Source organism: Lingula anatina, chromosome 6 (genome assembly GCF_051362555.1).
Source record: "Lingula anatina isolate TDL-2025a chromosome 6, LinAna3.0, whole genome shotgun sequence".
In the NCBI taxonomy this organism is placed as follows: domain Eukaryota; kingdom Metazoa; phylum Brachiopoda; class Lingulata; order Lingulida; family Lingulidae; genus Lingula; species Lingula anatina.
The window spans coordinates 9,022,032-9,042,584 of record NC_141772.1 but is presented as its reverse complement, the minus strand read 5'-3'; the positions used below and the strand labels follow the sequence as shown (position 1 = coordinate 9,042,584).

General features: G+C 37.4%; 4 long non-coding RNA genes across 4 annotated transcripts; all 4 read right to left on the bottom strand.

Moving 5' to 3' along the window:
- Window positions 1–3,883: 3,883 nt before the first annotated feature.
- LOC147761093 (uncharacterized) lies at window positions 3,884–5,326 on the bottom strand. The gene is made up of 3 exons (XR_015335193.1): window positions 5,186–5,326; window positions 4,881–4,936; window positions 3,884–4,549 (listed from the first exon to the last, which is right to left on the bottom strand). It is a non-coding gene; the product is annotated as an uncharacterized LOC147761093 (long non-coding RNA).
- Window positions 5,327–7,008: 1,682 nt separating this feature from the next.
- LOC147761092 (uncharacterized) lies at window positions 7,009–8,439 on the bottom strand. The gene is made up of 3 exons (XR_015334910.1): window positions 8,276–8,439; window positions 7,962–8,011; window positions 7,009–7,661 (listed from the first exon to the last, which is right to left on the bottom strand). It is a non-coding gene; the product is annotated as an uncharacterized LOC147761092 (long non-coding RNA).
- Window positions 8,440–10,692: 2,253 nt separating this feature from the next.
- On the bottom strand, window positions 10,693–12,069 carry LOC147761091 (uncharacterized). The gene is made up of 3 exons (XR_015334915.1): window positions 11,952–12,069; window positions 11,649–11,704; window positions 10,693–11,342 (listed from the first exon to the last, which is right to left on the bottom strand). It is a non-coding gene; the product is annotated as an uncharacterized LOC147761091 (long non-coding RNA).
- Window positions 12,070–14,043: 1,974 nt separating this feature from the next.
- LOC106150478 (uncharacterized) lies at window positions 14,044–15,469 on the bottom strand. Its single transcript, XR_001237129.2, has 3 exons — window positions 15,303–15,469; window positions 14,989–15,038; window positions 14,044–14,688 (listed from the first exon to the last, which is right to left on the bottom strand). It is a non-coding gene; the product is annotated as an uncharacterized LOC106150478 (long non-coding RNA).
- Window positions 15,470–20,553: the final 5,084 nt, after the last annotated feature.

The window sequence follows — 20,553 nt, the reverse complement described above, 5'->3', positions numbered from 1 at the left end:
TCCTCGCCGTCGCGTATAATGCTGGTATATAATGTTCTGATATGTGTTGCTTTTATCCCTTTATCCCTTCGGAACGTTTTGCATGAATACCTTTGTAAAGGCACAGCGGTCCATGTGACACACGCAAAGTTATGTCATGCATTTCCACCACTCGACTGGATAGGTCAGGTTTTACTGTGTATGTCTACATTCTAAAGCGCTGTTGCGCTGCTTGATAAAAAAAAAACCGCTACTCCTATGTGTTTCCCTTGGCTTTTCAACAAATAATTGCAATGGAACTTACACAGTTCCAGTTGATAAGTTTTGTTATATGTCATATAATTACTTCTGTTATTCTAATATCATAAAAAATCTTATAAAATCAACGATGCAGTGACTTGTTCATTGGAGATTTGACAATTAACAATTTCAAGGTGACAGCATAACTGGCTATATACCCTGTAACCACTCCCAGGCCCTGATCAGCACTTGGTTTCGGCCTTACTTGCATCGGCCTTTTTGCTGAGCGCGGTGATAACTCTTGGTTTAGTCGAGAATCTGGGATAGGCCAGTTTATTTTCTTAATAATCAACCATATTGCATACACAAAACAGTTGACTTTGATTTTCAGGTTTATTGCTGTTTTACATTTGAATCTGTGATTGTGCATACATGTAAAGTTACAATAAGTTTTAAGCGGAAGAGGGGGCACTCATATTTGAAAAAAAAAACTAGGGTGGATGTTAAATGCAAAATGGTGCATACACCCGGTATAAAGGTCCTACGTTTTTGTCTTGGTGTATTCCAGCAATTGTTGATATCTCTGATTTTCATCTTTCTTACTCAATATTTTTGTAACCAACAATCAAGATTCGGAATATAGACCCACACAAAGTAAATAGGAATAAAACATAGAATTGTCATTGTCAGATTGCCAATTCTCTTGGATACATGTACGAGCAGTTGTCTGTTTAAGTTTCAAGTGAAAGCAGAATGTATTATGTCTTAAATAGCAAACTTCTATCGTTATATTTGCCTCGCATTCATGTCCTGGGCAGCGGCATGTCATCAATCGGTGCACAGTGCAGGTCTGCAAAGAACGGGCCCGGGCTTAGTCGCATCAAGTATTATTCAAAATCACTCTAACACTTTATATAAATTTAATTGACGAAATACTAGAAGGTAAGCAATGAGTACTTAAACCATCATTACCAGTCAAATTCCTCTCGGTGTCGACTAACGTAATGAATTACTGTTTGTATTGGGCAAGGCTTGGGTATATTACCCAGTACGTGTCTCAATGTAGGAAAAGGCACAGTTTATAAATGTCCCAGTGTTTACTTTTACATTTTAAGTGTTGCCGACAAGATGATATAAACCATTTCGTTGCCTAGTGTATTTCTGGAATACACTGTTGCCATACTTGATAGATAAACGAAGGTGTCGCTGCGTTCGTTTCTAGCATTATGCAGTTATTCTTTGAATCACTCGTCGTCGATACCATTCGATGTCTTGTTCATTTGATGCCACCACTGCTCTCTTCATAGTTCTTTTCTCATCTTCATTTCCAATCTTAAAAAAAAAAAAAAAAAAAAAAAAAAAAAAAAAAAAAAAAACATCGTGTAATACGCCCTAGTATATGTTCGATCATGCTGTCTTTTACTTCACGACAGAGAATGCAGAGTTTCACAAATTTCTAAAAAGTATGCATTACAAATGTGTTTCACTAGACAATCTGATAGAAAACATTCCAGCAAATAACCCCGTTTTTTTTCGAAAAAGTCTGAAATATTTCAATTTTGAGTGAAAGATATGCATAATATTCCATACGCACCGAGTCATATTTGATTTGGCGAATTTTACCAGTATGTCCTCTATTTCTTGCAGCTACGGATTTAAGGAAAAAACGCAAAACATCATTTCACAATTAAATATATATTTCCTGTTTGTCATTTAGTCCATCTGTCTGTCTGCTTGTTACATTACAAATGAGTTTCACTAAAACAAAAGTTTCTACAACACCGTATATATTGGGTTTCTTTCACTGGATGACATGGTGTTTCATTTCAACTTACCTTCCGAATCCGTGGACAAACAGACCATCAGTATTACCACTAAGAAGATTGCTACCAACCTGGTGTTCTTCATCTTGAGGATAACGCTGCTTTAAAAGTAAACTGGGTGACAACGGTCCCTTTCCTGGTCTTTTATATTGAGTTTGGCGCAACATACCGTAAAGGCGAAAAACGATTTCCTTTATATTTTCCTAAAAGTGATGATGAACTGTGATGCAAAATTTTAGAATAAATAAATATTAGAATAAATATTGTATGTGTATCTTGTGTTATTCATATAAGTATATTAGTATAAAACAAAGAATAGAATAATTTGTTTGTCGCGCAAAAAGTCTGGTCACTGGGGTAAAATCGTCAATGTTATCTTATACGCAATCGCCATTGGGGTAATTTAAGCCCGATCCATCGCGCTACGTTTGAATTAGAAACCCTCTGCATTATATTAACTGTACCAATTTTTCCAAAAGTCACCTCACAGGTTAACTGTCCTTGGCCCCGATCACGTGCACCCGTGCAAGTACACGCAAATACACCAGTACGAAACGACAACCAAACGCCTCGTTACAGAGTATTGAGTTAGTTATCTTTATGCCAACCCTAAAATGCCAGTGAAATTTTAAAAAGTGCTATTTTAATTGTTATCTCCTACTGCATGTGGGCTATATATAATTTTCTCACATCTGTAAATTTTGTTTTTTCGCCTTCATCCCCTGACGTTGAAATGATGTTTTGGATGACTTCAGCTGTTAAGTTCGTACAACACCTTGTGTCATGCATTATGGTTGTTAAAGACATGCCAGATGTAACCTTGTGGCCTGCAGCTGTCTCCGTTATAATCACCATATTTTACTTCGTATTGTATGCATTGTCACCGGCTTCGTTTCTGATGTGAAGCGTGTTAAATAATCTGACACTGCAATTTTTTCACAATTCCCTGCTGACGTTTATAATGCTGGCATCAATTTTTCTGATTTTTTTGTGTTGCTTTTACCTCCTAATCCCCTGAAGCAAAAGAAACGTTTTGCATGGATACGCTTGTAAAGACACCTTGTGTCATATTACATTCATTAACGACATTCCAGAGGTAACCTGGTGTCCTCCATTACCACCATAATACTGGGTGGAATTAGAACGCATTCAGAACAGCGGACTAACAGATCCGCGGATCAACTATGGCGACCGGTTTAAAAGCTTGCCGCTTACTGATTAGACACGTTTATAAAAATAAATTCCCCGCGGGGATTACACAGCGAGCATTTAAGTTGGTCGGCCATATTTGATCCGAGGATCCTTTAGTCCGCTGTTCTAAATGCGCTCTTAGTGGACTTAATATGTTGTTATTGTCTTTGGCACAGGCTACATTTTAATATTTATTTCTTCCAACTTCCATTAGCCTTAAAACAATTTGCAATAATTGCCTGTTACCATTCCCATACCCTCTGCAGTTTATTGGTGTTTAAGTAGATGTTGTAGGAGTGCAGTTTATTTTCTTGAAAATCACTCAAAATTATATATATTGACTGCAATATGCGATATCTAAGATTTATTTCTGTTTTACATTGAATTTCGTGATTGTGTATAGTTACGGTTAGTATGACATTACACAGAAGAGTGGCACTCATATTTGAAAGAAATAAAAACGAGGTGGGCGTTAAAAATGTAAGATATGGCAACAGCGTGGTTAAAAAGGCTATGCTTTTGTCTTTTCTTGGTGTATCCCAATAATCTTTGGTATCTTTAATCTGTATCTTTCTAACCCAGTATTTTTCTAACCAACAATTACGAGTCGGGATGCATGTCCTCATACCGCGGATAACACCAAGACAGTGGGTATAAAATAAAAAAGGACTCTCAATTCTCAAAGACACAAGTACAAGCAAGTTGTCTATTTATTATACCTAAGAAAGCACAAGTTATTTCCTTTAAAGCACAGTACCACTTGTATTGTCATATTTGCCTCATATACATGTCCAGACTGAGCGACAGCAAGTAACCAAACAGCGCACAGTGCCATGCGGTTCTACACGGAACAGGGTTTAGTCTCTTCAACTGATTATTTAGAATCAACCCCACCTTTTTCTTCCTCGAATTGATCAGTTTTTACATTATCAGATAAGCAGCATTTACTTTAATAATCACTTCAAGTATAAATCTCCCGATGGCGACTAAAGTTCAGGATTGGTGGCTAGTTTGTCGTAGCCAACGTTTACGTATATTTTCAATATATGACTGAAGGTAAACGCTAAGTTTCTTAATATAAAATGTTAGTGTTTGTGCACTGAAGCCTAATAGATATTATATATTAAGTTGCCTACTACATTTCCGGCACAAATTGCGGGCACGGTTGATAGGTGTTGTTGCATTCGTCTCGAGCGGTATGTACGGTAGCAGGTGTTTGTAAATCACTCCCCGTCGATACCAAGTTCTTTATCCTGTTCATCTGATTCCTCCGCAGCCCTCTTCATGATTCTCTTCAAATCGTTGTCATCGTCAATCTACACAAAATCAAAAATTGAATTCAACACAAAAATTCAATGTGCTATTCGCCCTTGTTCATATGTCGTATAGAACAATATATTCAATATTTGGAAGCAATCTTTACTTCACGACAGAGAATACGGAATGTTAAATATTTCCAAAATGTTATGTGCCACATTATCTGATGAAAGCATTCGAGGTAATGTCCATCATTATCAAAATCATCATTATTATCAAAATGTTCTGATATTAAATTGTTTCAGTTTTGATGAATATCTTAAGCTGTGAAATGTAAATAAGCATAATTCTGTTAGTTAAAGTAAGTTGCTTAACCTAGTTCATACGCACCGAGTCATATTGAATTGGGTGAATTTTACCATTTGCTCTTCTTCTTAATTTTGAAACTTTGAGATTAAAAAAGAAACACAAAGTATCATTTCAAAAGAAAATATGCTTCTCTGTTTATCATTTTGTCTATCTGTCTGTCTACTTATTACATTGCAAATGCACTGTCTGTTGTTTAATATTGAAAAGCCATCCAATGTTCCATAAATGTAATCATAATATGTGCTTGTAAAATTCTAAAACAACTATGTTATATGCTTTCACACCCGTTTTCCATGGCATGATGGTTAAATACATGTGTAACTTACGGGCTTCCGAATCCGTGGACAAACTGACTACCAGTAGTACCACTAAGAGGATTGCGACCAACGCTTTGTTGTTCATCTTGAGAAGGTCGGTATGTACGTATAACGCTGTTTTAAAGTGTACTGGGTGGTAACACCCGCCTTTCCCCGTCTGTTATATTGCGATGGACGCAACGTACCGTAAAAGAGACTTCGATTTTATTTGTATCCTACTTAAAATTAATCATTTATGATTCAACGAACTTTGCCTATGCATTATTAGTAAAAAGATATTGTCCTACAAACACATATTGCCCTACAGACACTGATGCATGTTAGTAAAAACAGAAGTAGATTGTATTGAATTTTTGGGCAAAACGCCTCTTATTACTACTGTAAAATCCTGTTGTCATCTCTTGCGCCCGTGAGAAAGATGACCCCGTTCCCCTGCGCTGGGTTTTTAAATCACCTGCCTTTTCTTATTATAATTTCCCCCAATAATGTCACCTTACATGTAAACTGTCCTTGACCGCGTTCACGTGCAATAATCAAGAGTAAAACGCTTGAAACAGAACTTAAAATGCTTCCATCATGCATTAGCTGAGCTTGCTCCTTTATTTGTGTCTTTCCACTTGGTGCAATTAAAATAACTTGGATTACACAGGAACGATTTCGATATTTTTCTCAAATTTCTTTTTCTGTATTATAGTGATAACCCCTGACACTGGCATATCCATATCCATAGGCATAGCCACAAGAACATAAAGTTTGTAACAGGTATAAGGACATTGATGTAGCTATTCAAGAATATTCCGTCACCAATTGACACTTTATCAGTGAACATTTCAAGTGACGATGGATTCTTTTACTTGTTCTAAGTGAATTTACATATTTCGGATCAAAACTATACAGCTATGTTGTCTAATAATACAATAATCCGAGGAGGAGATTTATTTCATTATATGTATCATCTTCAAGGTCAGTTGTTTTAGAACTGGTTGTTTAATAGCAGCGAAATAGCTATCACGGCCACAAAGACTGCAAGATCATGTGATACCTATTAGACTGGCTAGTAAATATTGTCCACATTTGTCTGGTAAATATAAACCGTTTGTCATATCAGCACGGTAAAACACCTTTATTGGTGAAAATGGGAAAGGATGGAATCAGTTTAAGTTTCATAACTAATAAAAAGAGAAAAGATATAGCTGTCTTCACACCGGGGATGTCTATGGACCCATTCAAGTGCTTCTTTTCACTGTAGGTATGCAGTCAAACTGGGACAGTGACGGTGAAAAGAAAAAGCTAAGAGGACACATATTGTCTTAATAAATATTGAATCAACATCATTTTTTTCGAAATTTAGATTCTTAAAGAAAACCAGAAATTAGCATGATTTTGTTTACCAACGCCCTTCGCGAATCTTTTAGCACAATGTTGTTTGTAAAAAAATTATTTGGAAACTCTAGAACAAGCTAATAATTTTTGCTACCACCTTGCACGGAGTGATCTTATTTATTTTATTTCAGTCCAAACTCTGATGGCTGTAACCTCGACACTAAAATGCAGCCTTGCACCTTGAATAATCCTACCTCTAGGGATTTATTATTTCTATACACATTTGTCCCACCCCAGTTGAACCAGTTATGGGCCACTGCTTGTACATAGAAGTTCTCTATTTGTTATGCCAGCCTCTGATAGGTGCAACCTCGACGAGAAATTCGACCCCTCTGTCCTGCCTCTACAGGTCACGCCCACTGCTGGGTACATCACGTGACCAGTTGCACTGCGGATACAGACGCCGCGTATAACACCAATAGAGTGGGTATAAAGCACAGAAGAGTCTCAATTCTTATAGACACATGTATAAGCATGTTATCTGTTTATTTTCCTTAAGAAAACACGTGTTATTTCCATTAAAGCACAGAGGCACGTATATTGTTATTTTGGCCTTACATACATGTCCAGGCTGACTGACAGCAAGTAACCAATCAGCGCACAGTGCCATGCTGTTCTACACGGAACAGGGTTTAGTCTCTTTCAATTATTATTTGAAATCAAACTCATCTTTTTCTTCTTTTAATTGATCAATAACATTATTAGATAAGCAGCATTTACTTCAATAATAACTACAAGTATAAATCTCGCGATGGCGACTAAAGTTCAGGATTGCTGGCTAGTTTGTCGTAGCCAAGGCTTACGTATATTTCCAGTATATGACTGAAGGTAAAAGCTAAGTTTCTAAATGTTAAAGTTTCAATGTTAGTGTTTGTGTATTGCAACCCAACTGATATTATTTATTAAGTTGCCTACTACATCTCTGGCATTAATTGCTGGCACGATTAATAGATCAGAGAAGGTGTCGTTGGGTTCGTCTTGAGCGGTTTGTACGGTAGCAGGTGTTTGTAAATCACTCCCCGTCGATACCAAGTTCTTTATCCTGTTCGTCTGATCCCTCCGCAGCCCTCTTCAAGATCCTCTTCAAATCTTCATTGCCAATCTACAAAATGATTCAACGTGCTATATGCCCTTGTACGTGTTATACAGATCACTATATTTGATTTTGGGAAGACATCTTTACTTCATCACAGAGAATACAGATTATTGCAGGTTTTTAAAGAATAATCTGTTAATCTGATGAAAAACATGAGAGCTTATACCCGCGTTTTATCAAAATGGTCTGATATTAAATTGTTTCAGTTTTGAGTGATGCAAATATTAGTCTGTGAAATCTAGATACGCATAAATCTGTTAGTAAAATCAAATTGCTTAATTGATTAATTATTTTGTTCATACGCACCGAGTCAGATTCAATTGGGCGAATTTTACCATATCGTCGTCTTCTTCTTCCTAAACATTAAGGGTTAAAAAAGAAATACAAAATATCATTAAAAAATTGCTTTCCTCTTTATCATTTTATCTATCTGTCCATCTACATGTACTTATTACATTGCAAATCCACGACGGTATACGAGCCACTGTCTGTTGTTTAATATTGGAAAGCCATCCAATAGGCCACATGTATTAATAACGTGCGCTCGTACAATTTTTTAAAAAAGTATGTCATATTCTTTCACTCTCGTTTGGATGACATGGTATTTCATTTCAGCTTACCTTCTGAATCCGTGGACAAACTGACCACCAGTAATACCACCAAGAGGATTGCGACCAACTTGTTGTTGTTCATCTTGAGGAACTCGCTATGTTCGTATAACGCTGTTTTAAAAGTGGACTGGGTCGCAACAACCCCTTTTCCCGTCTTTTATATTTCGATGGGCGCAACGAATCGTAAAAGAGAATTATATTTTATTTGTATCCTACTTAAAATTAATCATTTATGATTCAACGAACTTTGCTTATGCGTTATTAGTAAATAGATATTGTCCTTCTAACACACAAATTGTACATACAACTTGAGTCACTGATACATATTGATAAAAAAATGAAGTAGATTGTATCGATTTTTTGCGCAAAAAAAGCTCCTGATTACTACTGTAAAATCCTGTTGTCACCTCTTGCGCCTGTGAGAAAATTTGACCCCGTTCCCCTGCGCTGGGTTTTTAAATCACCTGCCTTTTCTTATTATAATTTTCCCCATAAATGTCATCTTACAAGTACACTGTCCTTGACCAAGTTCAAGTGCAATAAACAAGAGTAAAACGCTTGGAACGCTTGGGCTTGAGCTGCTTCCAACATGCATTAGCTGAGCCTGCCCCGTTATTTGTGTTTTTCCACTTGGTGCTATTACAATAACTTGTATTACACAGGAAATGGTTTCGATATTTTTCTCATATTTCCTTTTCTGTATTACATGTGTAGTGATAATCCCTGATGCTGGTGTTAAGCAGCCCATGCAGGCACATCCAACGGTACATAAAGTCTGTAACAGGTATAAGGACATTTATGTAGTTATTCAAAAATATTCCGTCACCAATTGACACTTAATCAGTGAACATTTAAAGTGACAATGGATTCTTTTACTTGTTCTAAGTGAATTTACATATTTCGGATCAAAACAATACAGATATGTTGTCTAATAATACAACATTCTGAGGAGGAGATTTATTTCATTATATGTATCATCAAATTGGTTGCTAAATAGCAGAGAAATAGCTATTACGTGCTAGTAAGACTGAATGATCATGTGATACCTATTAGACTGGCTAGTAAATATTGTCCACATTTGTATGGTAAATATAAACCATTTGTCATATCTGCACGGCAAAACACCATAATTGGTGAATATGGAAAAGGATGGAATCAGTTTAAGTTTAATAACTGACAGAAAAGAGAAAAGATAAAACTGTGTTCACACCGGGGATGTACATGTATATGGAGCGACTCAATTGATTTTTTCAGTGCAGGTGTGCAGTCAGAAGTGGTTAGGCTCTTCAAATTGAAACTGAAACACATTTGTCCTGTCTCTGCTCTTCACGTCAACTCCAGGGTACGTAAGGGGGCAGTGACGGCGAAAAGACAAAGCTAAGAGGACACTAAATGTCTTAATAAGTTGAATCAGCATACATTTTTTTAAAATTTAGATTCTTAAAGAAAACCAGAAAGTAGAATAATTTTGTTCACCATCTCCCTTCGTGAATCTTTTAGCACAATGTTTCATAACTGATAAAAAGAGAAAAGATATAACTGTGTTCACACCGGGGATGTCTATGGACCCATTCAAGTTCTTCTTTTCACTGCAGGTATGCAGTCAAACTGGGACAGTGACAGTGAAAAGAAAAAGCTACGAGGACACATATTGTCTTAATTAATATTGAATCAACATCATTTTTTTCGAAATTTAGATTCTTAAAGAAAACCAGAAATTAGTATGATTTTGTTTACCAACGCCCTTCGCGAATCTTTTAGCACAATGTTGTTTGTAAAAAAAAAATATTTGGAAACTCTAGAACAAGTTAATAGTTTTTGCTACCACCTTGCACGGAGTGATCTTATTTATTTTATTTCAGTCCAAACTCTGATGGCTGTAACCTCGACACTATAATGCAGCCTTGCACCTTGAATAATCCTACCTCTAGGGATTTATTTATACACATTTGTCCCACCCCAGTTGAACCAGTTATGGGCCACTGCTTGTACATAGAAGTTCTCTATTTGTTATGCCAGCCTCTGATAGGTGCAACCTCGACGAGAAATTCGACCCCTCTGTCCTGCCTCTACAGGTCACGCCCACTGCTGGGTACATCACGTGACCAGTTGCACTGCATTAACGGCAAAAAATCAGCGGACACATAAAGATTAAAAAAAGTTGCGGTTAGTATGACATTACACAGAAGAGGGGTGCTCATATTTGAAAGAAATAAAAACAAGGTGGGCGTAAAGATGTATATATGGCAACCACGTGGTTAAAAAAAGCTTTGTTTTTGTCTTTTCTTGGTGTATCCGACCAATTTTTGATATATCCTATCTGCATCTTTCTAACTCAATATTTTGCTGACCAACAACCATCAGTCGGGATACAGACGCCGCGTATAACACCAATAGAGTGGGTATAAAGCACAGAAGAGTCGCAATTCTTATAGACACATGTATAAGCATGTTATCTGTTTATTTTCCTTAAGAAAACACGTGTTATTTCCATTAAAGCACAGAGGCACGTATATTGTTATTTTGGCCTCACATACATGTCCAGGCTGACTGACAGCAAGTAACCAATCAGCGCACAGTGCCATGCTGTTCTACACGGAACAGGGTTTAGTCTCTTTCAATTATTATTTGAAATCAAACTCATCTTTTTCTTCTGTTAATTGATCAATAACATTATCAGATAAGTAGCACTTTCTTTAATAATCATTACAAGTATAAATCTCGCGATGGCGACTAAAGTTCAGGATTGCTGGCTAGTTTGTCGTAGCCAAGGCTTACGTATATTTCCAGTATATGACTGAAGGTGAAAGCTAAGTTTCTAAATGTTAAAGTTTCAATGTTAGTATTTGTGCATTGAAGCCCAATTGATATTATTTATTAAGTTGCCTACTACATCTCTGGCATTAATTGCTGACACGATTAATAGATCAGCGAAGGTGTCGTTGGGTTCGTCTGCAGCGGTTTGTACGTTTCAGGTGTTTGTAAATCACTCCCAGTCGATACCAAGTTCTTTATCCTGTTCATCTGATTCCTCCGCAGCCCTCTTAACGATTCTCTTCAAATCTTCATTGCCAATCTACAAAAAGATTCAACGTGCTATATGCCCTTGAACCTGTTATACAGATCAATATATTTAATTTTGGGAAGACACCTCTACTTTATCACAGAGAATACAGAATATCACACATTTCTAAAGAGTGACCTGCCGGATACCCTGATGAAAAACATGAGAGCTTATACCCCTTTTTATCAAAATGGTCTGATATTAAATTGTTTCAGTTTAGAGTGATTTTTTAAGTGATTTCTAAAGTATAAAATGTATATAGGCATGCGGGTAATAATAAAAAATACATGTAAGATGCTTAACTTAGTTCATACGCACCGAATCATCTTCAATTGGGCGAATTTTGGCAGTTGCTCTCCTTCTTTTTACAAAAGCTTATGGGTTAAAAGAAAAAATACAAATTATCATTTTAAAAGAAAATCTGTTTTCCTGTTTATCATTTCGTCTAGCTGTTCGTCTGCTTGTTACTTTGCAAATGCGGCCCATTTTCTGTTATTTCATATTGGAAAGCCATCCAATGGGTCACGAATAATCATAACATGTGCTTGTAAAATTTTAAAACAACTGTGTTATATTCTTTTACTCTCGTTTTTGATGACACTCTGTTTCATTTTAGCTTACCGGCTTCCGAATTCGTGGACAAACAGACCACCAGTAGCACCACTAAGAGGATTGCAACCAACTTGGTGTTGTTCATCTTGAGAAGGTCGGTATGTACGTATAGCGTCGTTTTAAAGTGGACTGGTAGACAACACCCCCTTTCCCCGTCTTTTATATTTCTATGGATGCAACGTACCGTAAAAGAGACTTTGGTTTTATTTGTATCCTACTTAAAATTAATCATTTATGATGCAGCGAACTTTGTCTATGCGTTACTAGTAAAAAATATTGTCCTTTTAATACACAAGTTGCACATACAACTTGGGTCACTGATACATGTTAAAAAAACTGAAGTAGATTGTATTGAGTTTTTGCGAAAAAAAGGCCTCTGATAACTACTGTAAAATCGCGTTTTCACCTCTTGCGCCCGTGAGAAAATTTGACCCCGTTCCCCTGCGCTGGGTTTTTAAATCACCTGCCTTTTCTTATTATAATTTTCCCCAAAAATGTCATCTTACAAGTACACTGTCCTTGACCAAGTTCAAGTGCAATAAACAAGAGTAAAACGCTTGGAACGCTTGGACTTGAGCTGCTTCCAACATGCATTAGCTGAGCCTGCCCCGTTATTTGTGTTTTTCCACTTGGTGCTATTACAATAACTTGTATTACACAGGAAATGGTTTCGATATTTTTCTCATATTTCCTTTTCTGTATTACATGTATAGTGATAATCCCTGAATCTGGTGTTAAGCAGCCATGCAGGCATATCCACAAGAACATAAAGTTTGTAACAGGTATAAGTACATTAATATAGTTATTCAAGAATATTCCGTCACCAATTGACACTTAATCAGTGATCATTTAAAGTGACGATGGATTCTTTTACTTGTTCTAAGTGAATTTACATATTTCGGATCAAAACTATACAGCTATGTTGGCTAATAATACAATATTCCGAGGAGGAGATTTATTTCATATGTATCATCGTCGAGGTCAGTTGTTTTAGAACTGGTTGTATAGCAGCGAAATAGTTATCACGTGCCAGAAAGATTGCAAGATCATGTGATACCTATTAGACTGGCTAGTAAATATTGTCCACATTTGTAAGGTAAATATAAACCATTTGTCATATCAGCACGGCAAAACACCATGATTTGTGAATATGGGAAGGAAGGAATCAGTTTAAGTTTCATAACTGATAAAAAGAGAAAAGATATAACTGTGTTCACACCGGGGATGTCTATGGACCCATTCAAGTTCTTCTTTTCACTGCAGGTATGCAGTCAAACTGGGACAGTGACAGTGAAAAGAAAAAGCTACGAGGACACATATTGTCTTAATTAATATTGAATCAACATCATTTTTTTCGAAATTTAGATTCTTAAAGAAAACCAGAAATTAGTATGATTTTGTTTACCAACGCCCTTCGCGAATCTTTTAGCACAATGTTGTTTGTAAAAAAAAAATATTTGGAAACTCTAGAACAAGTTAATAGTTTTTGCTACCACCTTGCACGGAGTGATCTTATTTATTTTATTTCAGTCCAAACTCTGATGGCTGTAACCTCGACACTAAAATGCAGCCTTGCACCTTGAATAATCCTACCTCTAGGGATTTATCTATACACATTTGTCCCACCCCAGTTGAACCAGTTATGGGCCACTGCTTGTACATAGAAGTTCTCTATTTGTTATGCCAGCCTCTGATAGGTGCAACCTCGACGAGAAATTCGACCCCTCTGTCCTGCCTCTACAGGTCACGCCCACTGCTGGGTACATCACGTGACCAGTTGCACTGCATTAACGGCAAAAAAATCAGCGGACACATAAAGATTAAAAAAAGTTGCGGTTAGTATGACATTACACAGAAGAGGGGTGCTCATATTTGAAAGAAATAAAAACAAGGTGGGCGTTAAAATGTAAGATATGGCAACCACGTGGTTAAAAAGGCTTTGTTTTTGTCTTTTCTTGGTGTATCCGACCAATCTTTGATATCTCTTATCTGCATCTTTCCAACTCAATATTTTGCTGACCAACAACCACCAGTCGGGATACAGACGCCGCGTATAACACCAATAGAGTGGGTATTAAGCACAGAAGAGTGTCAATTCTTATAGACACATGTACAAGCATGTTATCTGTTTATTTTCCTTAAGAAAACACGTGTTATTTCCATTAAAGCACAGAGGCACGTATATTGTTATATTTGCCTCACATACATGTCCGGGCTGAGCGGCAGCAAGTTACCAAATAGCGCACAGTGCCTTGCGGTTCTAAAAGGAACGAAGTTTAGTCTCTTTCAATTATTATATGAAATCAAACCGATCTTTTTCTTCCGTTAATTGATCGATAACATTATTAGATAAGCAGCATTTACTTCAATAATAACTACAAGTATAAATCTCCAGGTGGCGATTAAAGTTCAGGATTGCTGGCTAGTTTGTCGTAGCCAAGGCTTACGTATATTTCCAGTATATGACTGAAGGTAAAAGCTAAGTTTCTAAATGTTAAAGTTTCAATGTTAGTGTTTGTGTATTGCAACCCAACTGATATTATTTATTAAGTTGCCTACTACATCTCTGGCATTAATTGCTGGCACGATTAATAGATCAGCGAAGGTGTCGTTGGGTTCGTCTTGAGCGGTTTGTACGGTAGAAGGTGTTTGTAAATCACTCCCCGTCGATACCAAGTTCTTTATCATGTTCGTCTGATCCCTCCGCAGCCCTCTTCAAGATCCTCTTCAAATCTTCATTGTCAATCTACAAAATGATTCAACGTGCTATATGCCCTTGTACGTGTTATACAGATCACTATATTTGATTTTGGGAAGACATCTTTACTTCATCACAGAGAATACAGATTACTGCAGGTTTTTAAAGAGTAATCTGTTAATCTGATGAAAAACATGAGAGCTTATACCCGCGTTTTATCAAAGTGGTCTGATATTAAATTGTTTCAGTTTTGAGTGATGCAAATATTAGTCTGTGAAATCTAGATACGCATAAATCTGTTAGTAAAATCAAATTGCTTAATTAATTAATTATTTAGTTCATGCGCACCGAGTCAGATTCAATTGGGCGAATTTTACCATATCGTCGTCTTCTTCTTCCTAAACATTAAGGGTTAAAAAAGAAATACAAAATATCATTAAAAAATTGCTTTCCTCTTTATCATTTTATCTATCTGTCCATTTACATGTACTTATTACATTGCAAATCCACGACGGTATACGATCCACTGTCTGTTGTTTAATATTGGAAAGCCATCCAATAGGCCACATGTATTAATAAAGTGCGCTCGTACAATTTTTAAAAAAAGTATGTCATATTCTTTCACTCTCGTTTGGATGACATGGTATTTCATTTCAGCTTACCTTCCGAATCCGTGGACAAACTGACCACCAGTAATACCACCAAGAGGATTGCGACCAACTTGTTGTTGTTCATCTTGAGGAACTCGGTATGTTCGTATAACGCTGTTTTAAAAGTGGACTGGGTGGCAACAACCCCTTTTCCCGTCTTTTATATTCTGATGGGCGCAACGAATCGTTAAAGAGAATTCTATTTTATTTGTATCCTACTTAAAATTAATCATTTATGATTGAACGAACTTTGCTTATGCGTTATTAGCAAATAGATATTGTCCTAACACACAAATTGTACATACAACTTGGGTCAGTGATACATGTTAATACAAACTGAAGTAGAGTGATTTAAGAAAAAAGCCCCTGATTACTACTGTAAAATCCTGTTGTCACCTCTTGCGCCTGTGAGAAAATTTGACCCCGTTCCCCTGTGCTGGGTTTTTAAGTGACATACCTTTTCTCATTTTAAATCAGCTGTCTTTTCTGATTATAATTTTCCCCAATAAAGTCACCTTACAAGTACACTGTCCTTGACATGTTTCACGTGCAATAATCAAGAGTAAAACTCTTGAAACGCTTGAACTTAAAATGCTTCCATCATGCATAAGCTGAGCCTGCTCTTTTATTTGTGTTTTTTTTCCACTTGGTGCTATTACAATAACTTGGATTACACAGGAATGATTTCGATATTTTTCTTATATTTCGTTTTCTGTATTGTAGTGATAATCCCTGAATCTGGTGTTAAGCAGCCATGCAGGCATATTCACAAGAACAAAAAGTTTGTAGCAGGTATAAGGACAGGTAGTTATTCAAGAATATTCCGTCACCAATTGACACTTAATCAATGAACATTTCAAGTGACGATGGATTCTTTTACTTGTTATAAGTGAATTTACATATTTCGGATCAAAACTATACAGATATGTTGTCTAATAATACAACATTCCGAGGAGGAGATCTATTTCATTATATGTATCATGGAACTGATTGTCAAATAGCATCGAAATACCTATTACGTGCTAGTAAGAGTGCATGAGCATGATATTGGACTGGCTAGTAAATATTGTCCACATTTGTCTGGTAAATACACACACTGGACAAAAGAAGTGTGACCCCCTCAATCAGAGAACTGAAAGAAGGCAGATCTTGGGTAGTTATAATGCCTGGTTTACTTATAATGTGACTAATGAGTAAGAACCCCTGTACCATGGAATCGTATTGTTGGTCTTGTACATTTACAGCAAATGTTATTGATGTCTTCCTCCTATTGACAAGATACAGGCAATTTTCTAACGATTATAGACGTCAAGTTATTAATCCGTAGAGGCGGAATATAAGCAATGTCAGACTATCGATGCAGTTGGTTTGTTCAGTCAGAACCGTGCAGAGGGTCTGGTCTCAGTATAGAAACACTGGATCAAGAGACAAATCGCCACTGATAGGTCGTCCAAGAAAAAATGCTGACCGTGAAGACCGACGACTGATTTTTATGTCCAGGTTGTCAAGGTTCGACATTGCTTGTCAGTGGAACGATTTCACAAATAAGAATCTGTCTGTGAAAACTGCTAGGCGTCGGTTACATGCTCAGAGAGTGTACAGCAGGGTAGCCAGACTGAAACCTCTTATATCATTACAAAACAGGCAAGGTAGAGTGAACTAGGGCCAACAGGATCTGGAACTGGACAGTCCATGACAATTGGTCCTATATAGTTTTTCTGATGAGTGTCGCTTTGATCTGACCTCTATGGACAGAAGGGTCCGATGCTGGCGAACTGCTGGTAGTAAAGTATTTGAACCACATACACTGAATTTTCGAACCCGGAGAAGCATATTCATCATGGTGTGGGGCAACATCAGCATCCATGCCGTTGGTGACTTGGTAGTGGTTGATGGAAACATCAATTACTTGAAATATATCGATGTTTTGGAGTCAAACTTGCTACCATCTATTACTAACATGTTTGGTGACAGGAATTAGCCATTTGTTCACCAGGATGACAATGCTCCTTGTCACAGACCCAGAGCAGTTGATTATTGGTTCGACCAACAGGAAATTCGCAGGGTGATGTGGCCTGCCCAGAGTCCGGATGCAAACATAATAGAAAATGTGTTGAATGATAAGTCAAAACTTTTGACAAATGCCCGTCCAACCAGCAGACAAACTCTGTTAGATTCAATGTTTCATGCTTGGGCCAGCATAAGCCCTGAACGCAACAGACAATTATATGAATCCTTGCTTCGCAGACTGGCAGCTATTATTAGGTCACGTGGCTATGCCACTAAGTACTAATTTTGGACTTGAAACTGCATATCTTGGTAGAATGTATATTTTGTTCTCATTTTGCTTTTTTTTTTTTTTTTTTTTTTTTTTGTGAAATTTGATGTTAATAAAATGATACCAGGAGCATATTATTCCACAGTCATTTATCTCCCCCAAAGTATTGGTTCAGTAGGGGTGACACTTCTATTGTCCAGTGTGTGTATAAACCATTTGTCATATCAGCACGGCAAAACGCCATAACTGGTGAAAACGGCAAAGGATGGCATCAGTTTAAGTTTCATAACTTTTAAAAAAGGAAAGATGTATATGGACCCATTCAAGTGCTTCTTTTCACTGCAGGTATGCTGTCAAACGTAGTGTGGCTCTTTAAACTGAAACACCATTGTCCTGTCTCTGCCTAGCCACGTCCACTCCACGGTAGGTAGGGGGGGGCAGTGACGGTGAAAAGAAAAAGCTAAGAGGACACAACTGCTCTCTATAGTTCTCTTCACATCTTCTTTTCTAATCTTAAAAAAAAACAAATCGTGTAATACGCCCTAGTACACGTTATACAGTGCATAAATTTCATTTTTTTGAATCAATCATACTGTCTTTTTTACTTCATGACAGAGACAACAGTTTCACAAATTCCTAAAAAGTGTTCTGCTGGATAATCTGATAGAAAACATTCCGGCAAATAACCACGTTTTTTCTCCCGAAAAAGTCAGAAATATTTCAATTTTGAGTGATAGATGTGCATCATATTCCATACGCATCGAGTCATATTGCATTTGGCGAATTTTACCAATAAGTCTTATTCTTCTTGCAGCCACGGATTTAAGGAAAAACCGCAAAACATTATTTCACAATTAAATATGTTTCCTGCTTTTCATTTAGTCCATCTGTCTGTCAGCTTGTTATATTACAAAAGTGTTTCGCCAAAAAGAAAAAGGTTCTAAAACATTACCAGGTATATCAACACCGTATTGTGTTTCTTTCACTCTCGTTTTGGATGACATGGTGTTTCATTTTAGCTTACTTTCCGAGTCAGTGGACAAACAGACCGCCAGTAGTACCACTAAGAGCAACCAACTTGGTGTTGTTCATCTTGAGGTGCTTGGTATATTCGTATAACGCAGTTTTAAAAGTAAAGTGGGTGACAACGGTCCCTCTCCCCGTCTTGTATATTGAGTTTGGCGAAACATACCGTAAAGACAAAATATGATTTCATTTATCTTTTCCTAAAAGTGATGATAAACTGTGAAACAAAATTTGTGATGCAAAATTTTGCTTATGCGTCATTAGAATAAATATTGGACGTGTAAATATTGCATATTACTTGTATTATTCATATAAATATATTAGTATAAAAAAGAATAGAATAGAATAGAATAAAAAGTTTGATCACTGGGGTAAAATCGTCAATGAGTCATTGAGGAAATTCGAGCCCGATCCCTTGCTATGCACTTGAACTGTAAAGTCGTCTGCATCATATTTACTGCACCAATTTTTCCAAAAGTGTCACCTCACAGGTTAGCTGTTCTTGGCCCCGATCACGTGCACCCTTGCAAAGACACGCCAATAATACGCCAGTACGAAAGGACAATTAAACTTACAATCGATATTACAAAGCATTAGTTATTTATCTTTATGCCAACCCTTTGCCAATGGTGTTTTGAAATAGTGCAATTTTAATGTTATCTCCTATAGTCTAGTGAGATTTTTGAAAAAAGGCTCTGCATAAGAGACAAGGGGCATTTTGGGGTAAAAGTTGGGAACCAGGCTTATTAGCACAATTTTGGGATGCTGAATCCGATTTACCCGGTTCCCAAGCGAAATTTTGCGTTTTTAACGGTCTAATTTGCAAAAAAACAAAATGGCCGCCAGATTTCCTATTTTCTGCAATACCTCTGGAACTAGACAGGCAAATATGACAAACGAAGTGTCTTAACCTATATTTTCAGGGTCGAGGAACATTATTAAGATGTTTCTGTTAGAACTAGATTTACGCAATTTTCCTAAATATGCAAATTAGGATCGCCATTACTGAAAAACTGTTTTACTTCTGTATCTCTGTAACTAGGCAAGCAAACATGACAAATGAAGTGTCTACACCTATGTTCTCAGGGTCAGGGAATGTGATAAATCAGATGTCTTGTATTATGGGTAGCACTGACTTTGTGAATCGTGTCCAAGTATCACCTTTTATTGTTTCTTCCCTGTATCTGTCAAACACAAGTCAATCTGCTGATAGTTAGAACCTGCCTTCAGAACTGCTCTTACGTACGTGTCAGCCTGCATTGTCAGGCTTTCCCAGTGAAATTGTCAGTGCTTGCCCATCAATTATAAGGCAAGGTGAGCAGAGGCGGATCCAGGTTTATTTGAAGGGGGAGTCCGCGGATGCAAAGCCCCCCCCCCCCCCCCCCCCCCCCCCCCACTTGGCAACGGGTTAGGGGCCTGTTGAAGGGCCACACAAAATTTTGGTATTTAAGAGGGCGAACGGTGCCATTTGGTATGGTTTACAACTATGATTCAGCTAGTCAAAATTATAATTTCAAGGGGGGACCAGAATTCGAAGGGGGGGGGGGGGGTCAGGGCCCGCCTTACGTAATATGTGGCAGTTTCTCTGAGCAGTCCTCTTCGGCTGGTTACAGAATGCGTATAAAAGGGCAGCAGTTCTGCAGAATAAGTCTCTATATTTCGACAACGTCCAGTCAGAAGAGTTTGATATTTTGCAGACTCTTAGCTGACCTTACGGTATGTGAACTAACGGCAGCAACATGCCACACTATTGTTGCATTATGCCAGAATGGACAGAAGCAAACTGCTTGCCAGACAGCTGAATGTGTCCCAGGGAGCAGTTTCTAACGTCTTACAGAAACACGCCCAGACTGGTGCATTAACACAGAGACCACGGCCAGGATGTCCTAAAGTAACCACCTGAAGGGAAGACCGCTTGCTTCTGCGGTTATGTCGCAACAACCGGACAAAGACAACTCT